Genomic DNA, 9239 nt, shown 5'->3' with positions numbered 1-9239 from the left:
GGCAGCACTTGAGAAGGCCCTGAGAGAGAGGGCGGCATTACTGAGAAGGCCCCAGAGAGAGGGCACCGAAAGAGACGGCTGCCGAGAGCCTGAGTGCCAGAGAAGGAGTGGAGACAGAGAGAGATGACGTCCGTTACATCTGCGAGGCTTGGGGTGTGGTACAGGGGCGGTAGGAGCCACGCATAGCCCATAGGGCTGGGGTGTATGGAACACCCGAGACCGAAGAGCCGTGGCCAAGCAGATGGAAGGCAGCCTCCCTGTAAAATATATATAAAATCAAAGTCGTGGCGGGCGAGAATTGGAGGGTGCTAATCGGCAGCTTAGCATGGTAAAGGAGGCGGCAGGAGAGAGCATGGTGACCCTGACCGCCCTCCGGTTACAGTGGTGCATTGGCCGGGAAAGGTAAAGCCATGCACGGAGACGAACCTTAGGGCTAAAATAAGGATGGAGAGGGAGATGGGAGCTTGGAGAGAAAAGTCTACTGCAACCTGCACAACCCAGGCAGAGGAACAGGAAGAGATGCTACAGAGGTTGGAGGTATCAAAAAGTCTAATTAATGTCCTGCAGAAAGAAGTCCGCAGCCAGGAAGCTCGCATACAAGAGCTGCATGATGAGGTGGATGAGTGGCAGCAGAAGTGCTTTCGTGCAGAACACCAAGCACATCAGCTGCGGGACGAGCTGCTTAAAAGTCATGCCCAAGCAAAAGAAACAGGCAAGGTTTTCACACAGGAGATGGAGAAAATAAAAGCTAACCTGGCAAGTTACAAGGACCTGTACAATCGAAGCTTGTCCCTTGAAAGAGAGTTAGAGACTGGACAAAAGAGAATGAGAGGTTAGGGTCCCAGTTGCAGAGTGTGGGGGCAGAAAAAGACCACATGGGAGAACAGGTACAGTGCCTTAAAACCCTCATAGAAGATAACGCGGCTAGAAAGGCAGTGACTAACGCAGAGAAGGAGCAGTTACAGCAGCAAATGCAAATCCTAAGGCAGCAGATTCAGGCCTTAGAGTCAGAAAATGAAACGCTACGGGCAGCCAGCAGTCCGACAGCTACAAAAGACCAAGATCCTGGGGAGTCGGAGGGGCCAGAGGTAACAAGTACAGCAACCCAGACTGAAGGCGGACAAGAGAATCCAAAAGAGGAGACCGAGTTAGGGCAATTGGAGAGAAGCAACCCAGAGAAGGGATCTGTAGGGGTGAAGCCTACAGCCCTACAAGAAGAGGTCCTAACAGCCCTCTTGGAGTGCTGGAATAGGAGATGGGACCAATGGGTGAAGCTTCATGCAGGGGAGATAAGCCGTCTAATTCATCAATTGGGTGAGCTCTGTAAACCTCGAGCCAAGGGAGGAATGACAGTACCAAGGCAGAGGCAGCTAGTGGAAGGAGACACGATAGCTGCAGGGACGGCAGGGAAAAGCGTGCAGGCTAGTCCCAGGAGCGAGACGTGTCAGCAGGTTAGCCACGGTGGTATACAGGTGACCCAAGGCCTGAGAAAAAAGGAGTCAGAGACGAGTCCCAGAGAAAAGGGGTCAATGAGACACAGAAAAGAAAGCCAGGCCCAGAAGCCAGGGATACAGAGGAGGGAATGACCACCCGAAGTGGGACCAAAGCTTGAGAGAAGACCACAAGTATATGTAAATAACATCCCGAGACAGGTCCGGTGGTGGACGTTAAGGAAACTCCTCGAAGCAAATGTCGGAGGTGTGGCATATGTAAAAATTTATAAAGGACCTAAAGGAAGACCTACTGGCCGAGGGAAGATAGAGTTTTGGAGGGAAGAATATGTCCAGAAGGCATTGAAGAGACAGTGGGAGATCTGGGAAAGGCTTCAGGGGCTCCCGAGAGCCATAGGAAAACAAGAGACCACACAACCTACATGGAGAAAGAGATTAGGGTATGCAGGGGTGGAAGGTAGACAGGCCAGAATCAGAAGGGAGAAGAAACCCCAAAAGGGAGGAGGGAGCCCGACTGATAGGGACTGCAACCTACCAAGGTCGGCTAGTGTGGGGGGACTGCCCGTGGTGGGGCAACTCCCATAAAATCCCACATGATGCGCCTTGGGTAAAAAGCGAGTAGGAGGCGCCTGAAAACCTCCGCCTCCACGCGTCAGAGGTGTCGGTGGGCCAGCATAAGAGCATGAGAAGAAAAGACAGAAGAGGTGCAGCAGAGAAGAACCAAGACGGCTTGGTGAGTTGAAATCTTAAGCAGGGAGGTGTGTAGCAGGGCACTAAGGTGCCTGCTACTGAGAGAGCCGGGAAGACTCCTAAGGTGCCGGTTGCTGAGGCAACTAGAGGGAGCTAATGATCCGCGCCTGCCTAGCCAGCTGACGAGAAGGGGCAGGTCCTGGCTCCTATATAAATCACAGGCAGGAGGCCAGAGGTGATTCCCTGCCAGCAGCTCAGGAGGAGGGAGCTCTCAGCCATGTTACAGAGGAGAAGCCTGATGCAGGAACAATGTTACTCTGCTGCAAGATGAAGAAACCCCAGTAGGCTTGAGAGAAGTTGTAGCCGGGTGGCTTTTGCTTGAGTTTTATAGCCTAGGGGTTTGTGTTTGTGTTTGCTATTTGTTACATTGGTGGTTTGGGTGAGGCTATCAGGGGATGGAGGAGGTCTCATAGGGGACCCACACTAGTGTGGGGGCCCCAGTGCCAGTGGGGGCGTAGCATTCGGGGTGCACAGATCCCAGTCCCAGAGAGGGGCAGCTGAGAAGCCCCAGAGAAGGGAGTGTTGCTGAGAAGCCCTAGTGCGGGTGCGGTGAGCCCCGGAGAAGGGGGCAGCGTTGTGGTGAGCCCCAGGAAAGGGGGCGGCATTACTCAGAATGCCCCGAGAGAGAGGACACTGAGAGAGAGACAGGGCTGCCGAGAGCCCGAGTGCCAGAGAGGGAGTGGAGATGGAGAGAGACAGAGATAGAACAACGTCCTTTACATCTGCAAGGCTGGGGGCATGGTACGGGGCTGGTAGGAGCCACGCATATCCCATAGGCCTGGGGTGTATGGAACACCCGAGACTGAAGAGCCGTGGCCAAGCAGATGGAAGGCAGCCTCCCTATAAAATATATATAAAATCAAAGTCATGGCGGGTGAGAATTGGAGGGTGCTAATCGGCAGCTTGGCACGGTAAAGGAGGCGGCAGGGGAGAGCACGGTGACCCTGACTGCCCTCCTGTTACAGATGGTCATAAGGTATTTCTATGTAGAGTATAAAAAGAAGGGAAAGCCAAGTCAAAAAAAGGACATCAGTTGCTTGGATGTGGGTATGAAGTGTACTCTGTCCAAGTTTGCAGATGATACTAAATTGTGGGGTGAAGTTGTAGGGAACGATTGCAGGCAGACATGGACAGGTTAGAAAAGTGGGCAGTACACAATAGGATGCAGTACAAGGGCAAGTGCAGAGTGCTTCACTTAGGGCGCAAAAATATCCAGCACACCTACTGTCTGGGAAGTGATCCTCTCCACAGCACAGAAGCAGAAAGAGATCTTGGAGTCATAGTGGACTCCAAGATGAACATGAGTTGTCAGTGTGATGAAATCATCAGCAAAGCTAACCTCACTTTATCATGCATCAGCAGATGCATGACAAATAGAACCAAGGAGGTGATACTTCCCCTCTATGCGGCTTTGGTCAGACCACAGTTGGAGTACTGCATCCAGTTTTGGGTGCCATACTTTAAGAAGGATGTTGATAGACTTGAGAGGGTCCAGAGGAGGGCCACTCGTATGGTATGAGGCTTACAGGATAAGCCCTATGAAGAGAGACTGAGGGACCTGGACCTCTTCAGCCTCTACAAGAGAAGGCTGAGAGGTGATATTGTAGCTGCCTACAAATTCATTAGGGGAACACAGCAAGGGATCAGAGATGCTCTGTTCACCAGGGTGCCTCTTGGGGTAACAAGGAACAATGGTCACAAACTGACAGAGAACAGATTTAGGCTAGATATCAGGAAAAACTTCTTCATGGTGAGGATGGCCAAAATTTGGAATGGGCTACCAAGGGAGGTGGTGCTCTCCCCTACCTTGGGGGCCTTTAAGAGAAGGCTGGATAGGCATCTGGCCGGGGGCATCTGACCCCAGCACTCGTTCCTGCCTAGGCAGCGGCTATGACTCTGATCTGTTGAGGTCCCTTCTAACCCTAGCATCTATGTATCTGTGAATCATGGATTTGTTTAAGTATATGTTTTCTCCCCTCTTGCTGTCTGGCTAAATCAAGAAAAACAGTGGAAATTATCAGCCAGTGTTTTTCAGTTACTTTGTTTTGTTTTGTGGGAAATAAAGAATCTGAAAAGTTTTAAATGTTTCCTTGGGTGGCAAAATTGCCCATCATCCAACAAGGCCCTCAGCTTGTAAATAATGACTTATGCACAGTCCAGCTCTCCAATCAAGGCTGGATCATTGGTATCTAAACCATCCTCGGCAAGTGTCTGTCTAACCCAGGGGTGTAACTTGTCACCCATGGTTCTTGGACTGGACCCACATGCTATATTTGGTGCATGCTGAACTGGCCCGAGGCACTGCACATGATGCACAGAGAGTGCTGCACACAGCATGTGGGACTAGATGTGCTTTGGGGCACCCACAATGCCTGCATCAGATAGGCCCTGTGTGCTGGATCCAGTGTGCAGGGCTGGTCTGTGGGCCTGATCCTGTGCACCAACCCCATGCCACTTATACGGCCCATGGACCAGCCCTGCACCACTCATCTGACCCGCTGGGCCAAATGAGTTTAGTACCCCTGGTCTAAGCCGTTCTTAAACACCTTGTGAACATCTGTTTCACACAACTGCCTAAAACATCAAAAACACCCTAACTTGCTACAGATACAGAAGAAGAACAAGGGCATTCCCAATGTCAACAAAGAGTAGTTTGTTAAAATACAGTCAAGAGATCCAAGGAGGAGAACCATGTCCACATCCCCCGACCCCAACACACACTACATTGGAAGGAAGGCAAGAAGCCCCATAGTCCATGCCAAACTGGACATCGGGTAAAATTCCCTCCTGATCCCAAATGTGGCAATTGGTCTGACCCTGAAGAAAGGAGCAAGACCTTTTTAGCCAGCAACATCTGTGTTTTTAAAGTTACAGAAGAGGTATCAGTACACTCCAGTCAAACCCCCTACCCTGGGCTTCAGTCCATGTTAATTCTTCTGAGAAGGTTAAAAACAAAACAAAAAAGGTTAACATCCCAGCCAGAGGCAAGTGGTAGTTTGTTTCTTTAAGGGACCCTGGAAATGTTTTGATTCATATGGCTTCTATTATGACCAACCCAAAATTTTCAAAAGTCATGGCATTGGCTTAAGAAACAAAAAACTAGAAGTAAAAGTGAATACAAAAAAGATAAATGTGGGATAATTTTTTTTACCTACTACTCTTTAAGCCTTCTAGGTATGTTAGGTCATATTGACATGTTTTTCTCTGCAAGTACAGTAAAGAAAAAATAAAGATGAGATTTTCACATCATCACTTGAACCCAGGAAGTAGAGACTTGATGGAAAAAAACCCCAGAAGACTGAGATACTTACAGTAACATTGTGAGAGTAGGTAACACTGGAGTTCTCCCATCTTAATTTTCTGCCTGAGTTTTAGGCTGTAATGTACTCAAAATAGCTAAGCCAATGCCAGTGGGAATATCTACGTTTCAGTGACTTTTTCAGACAAAACAATGAAAAATAAGTCTTGGCTTAACCCCCCCCCCCCCCAAAAAAAAAAAAGGTTCATAACCCTGACATAGCCCCTAAATGAGCCTAATTTGGAGTTTGTAATGAAACATGAAAGTAGGCAAAGTTCCCAGGATGGCCTATTATGATGAATGTTATCCCTGGTTCTGGTAAATATATGTTCCCTGGTCAACAGTTGTTGCTTTGATTAATTTTTTTAACTCATTGGAACTGTCTTGATTCCTTCATCACAAAAAAAAATTGTAGCCTGGAATCTGTTTTCTTTTCTGTTGTCAATGTATCAAAGATTAACACGAGCACTCCTATTAGCGTTAATGGGGGTTGCCTGCGTAAATCCCTTGTGTACCAATGAGAGAATAGACTCTATAGCGTTGGCTCGTCAAATAGATGTGGGGATTGTGCCTAAATCATTCCCACTCAGCATGAGTGATACTCTTTCTTTTTGTTGTTGTTGTTTTCTTGGTCTGGGCTAATCAATGAGAATGAGAACAGAACATTGGCTTTTGACAGACACAGAATAGCCTGATCTATAGCTCTCTGACAGTTTCCTGTACTTGGTTTTCTAATAGTTCTCAGGACCGATTGGGGAAGCAGAGCTTATTCCTTCAGAAAACATTATGCGTGTTGTCTGTATATGATCTAGATAGCTGGTGCTGTTTTTTAATAGACACGGTACGTCCCAAATTTGAACTTTTGAATTAAAAAAAAATCAACTACAATGCAAGGCCTGCATAATTGGTAACAAGTGTTGTGATTTCATGAACAATTGCCTCTTGTGTTTCATAGTCATTTATACACACACAACCACTGTGGTAGCATACAGGATCCACAGTGATGAATCAGGTTCCCACTGCTTTATGCACTGTACAAGCAGAACAAAAACAATTAAATAATAGATAAAATAATATTGTATACATATATTTCATGTTAATTAATTAATTGCCACTGACAAACAACCCTTTCATAACACTCTGCTGGGAAAAGAAGTTGGACCCCAATCATACAAACACTTCTGCTTCTAAATAACTTTATTTATATGCACAAAGTTAAGCGCAGGGGTATTTGCAGGATCAAGACCTTACCTTCCATTAGATTGTAAGAAACAGGTTAAATGTTTTATAAAAGAATTACTAGTGTGGAAAATAGTTTGCCCTAGTCCATCTGAGATTAATCTTTTAAAGCTGAATTTAAAATATAAGAATGTGGTTATTAGGATATAGAAAAGCTCAGCTACTTTTACCATTAAACAAAACCAGAAGAACATATGCAATTGGAGAGAAACAAATCTCATTTTCTTAAAAGAGAATGACATATTTTGTTCTTATTATTTTTATTGTCACATTTCCTCCCCGCCTTTAATTCATCCCACAAGACTCCAAAACAGCTGTCTCAGAGGCAAGCTGCTGGGAAATGCAGTGTCTAAAACAACCTACCATGTAATTTCTATCCTTAGTTATGAATCAGTAAGCAGGCACTACACAGTGCTTTGCTTTGTATTTTTTGTTTTCTTGCTGCATTTTCCTCTTTGGTAATAATTGCTCCCAGCACCAAGAACACAGAGTTCCAGAAAACAATCTCACCAAGAAACTGAATCCCCAGCTGGGACTTGAACTTGGGGCACCAAAGTGCAAGGGTGGGGGGAGGGATTCATTGAAGCAGTGATAGTGCTTTGTATCACTAGAAAAGGAGCTGTGTGGCTCTTCTGTAATTAACTCAGTGTTGGCTGATTTCTTGTGCTTGCCTTTCAAGAGAAGGGGATGTTGTACCCTAGCTTGAAAAAAGAAAGGCCTTCTCATTTACACATGAAAAATTATCCTGCTCTGTAGCTCAACAAGACAGACTGTGGTACTGTGTATATAGAGTGCATTTAGGGGCTTAGATCTCTACACACATGCTGAGCTCCTGCGGGTCTCCACTAGTCTGAATCCTGCAGAGCAACAGACTTCTCAGTCTCATCTGATGTTGTTTTTTTATTATCTGAAATACTGCATTTAACTGAGCTTCCAATGTGAAAGCTGCCAACTGATCAACTCCTGAGATTTAGATGATGTAGCCCAGTTTAAGGACTGCAGGGGCCAGAGTCAGCCTTCATCAGTGAAAAATGTGAGAGTGAGGCGTTGTTTCTATGAGGCTGCTTTTAAGAGACAAAGTATTTTGTGTATTACTATATAAAGAGATTTATGTTACTGGTAGGTTGTTCATAATGGGTTTGTAGTGTTGCTGTGCTGATAAAAGGACAGTAACCATTTTCCAGTTAATAGAGTTATTAACTAGAACTAAATTGTTTCAGTAATCTGAAAGCAGTGGGGAGTAGCTCCGAAATGCCTTGCCCTCCCACAAAGGGGACCTTTCAGCACAGACAACTGTACTGTAAAAACCACAAAACATCAGGTGGGCAAAACAGGGATAACTCTAGTGACTTCAGTGGAACTATGCTGATATACACCAGCTAAGGAACTGACTTAAAATGAAGACATGTAATGTCTTTTCTTCTCTGGGAATGCAAATAGCTGCAAAGATGGTACATATGTCTCTGGCCCACACATCACAAACAGCCAGCAGAAAGAAACTGAACCAAACACTTAAACTTGCTCATTTCCTTTCCCATCAACAAGCCTGAGTCTTTCAGCAGGGAAGATATGCTCTACATGCAAAATACCCGCTTCTCATATCCTACCCAAAATATTGGCAAGAAAGAAATAGCTTTAAAATAAAATAACATTTTACTGTTACATTTTTAGAGACACTCCATTTGTTTTTACCCCCTCCTTTGCCAACTGGTCACATTTTTTTCTAAGGAAGCTTAACATTAAAATCATCTCATGCCTGTTTTGTCCTTTAGCCAAAACAACATCAGTTTGTTTCTTCCTATGCGCTTGTACTAAAACAGACATTTTATTTATTTAATTTGAAATCTGCACCCCAAACAGCCTGTTGGTACTAAATAAATGAAGAGGAGCAAATAGGAATAATTAATAAGATACTTAAGATAATTATTAAAAAGTCAATATTTGTACACAGTATTTGCATGGAGATAGCTGAAAACGTATAGGTATTTCCTAGTTTATTTTATCTATTATGGTGGAGCAGGTATAACTGCTGTCACTAACATTACTTTCTACTGCAAACATTTTTCTGCTCTATCACCAACATAGTTTGTAACATACCTTTGACAGTTGGTGGGGCAACAGTCCTAAAATATCCTGCTAACATGATAGGTTTTTAATTCCTATTTTTTTTTCCACTTTAATTTTTCCCCTTTGTGTGTGTGCATTATGATACAGTCATTAATTACCTGATTGCACATGAATTGCTCCACAGGACTTTGCCTCATTTGTTAACATTAATAAGAGGACTTTCTAAATATCCTCTGCTAAAGGTAAATATCGCTATCTCTATTGGTTTTCTAGGCATCACAGCAACACTATCAGTGGCTTAAAATTACTTAAGGCAAAGCAAATACAAAAACGTATTCCATTCTCACATTCAAAGACAATTTGAAATAGCTGAAGACACAAGCTAAAAGAAAGAGTCAGGGAAAGGGGGAATCCTTGAAGTTTAGATGATTCCC

General features: G+C 44.9%; 1 pseudogene; it reads left to right on the top strand.

Moving 5' to 3' along the window:
• Positions 1 to 444: 444 nt before the first annotated feature.
• LOC112551659 lies at positions 445 to 2036 on the top strand (annotated as a pseudogene).
• Positions 2037 to 9239: the final 7203 nt, after the last annotated feature.

The sequence above is a fragment of the Alligator sinensis genome, unplaced genomic scaffold (assembly GCF_000455745.1).
Source record: "Alligator sinensis unplaced genomic scaffold, ASM45574v1 scaffold785_1, whole genome shotgun sequence".
Classification (NCBI taxonomy): domain Eukaryota; kingdom Metazoa; phylum Chordata; order Crocodylia; family Alligatoridae; genus Alligator; species Alligator sinensis.
This window is presented reverse-complemented; position numbering and strand designations above follow the sequence as displayed.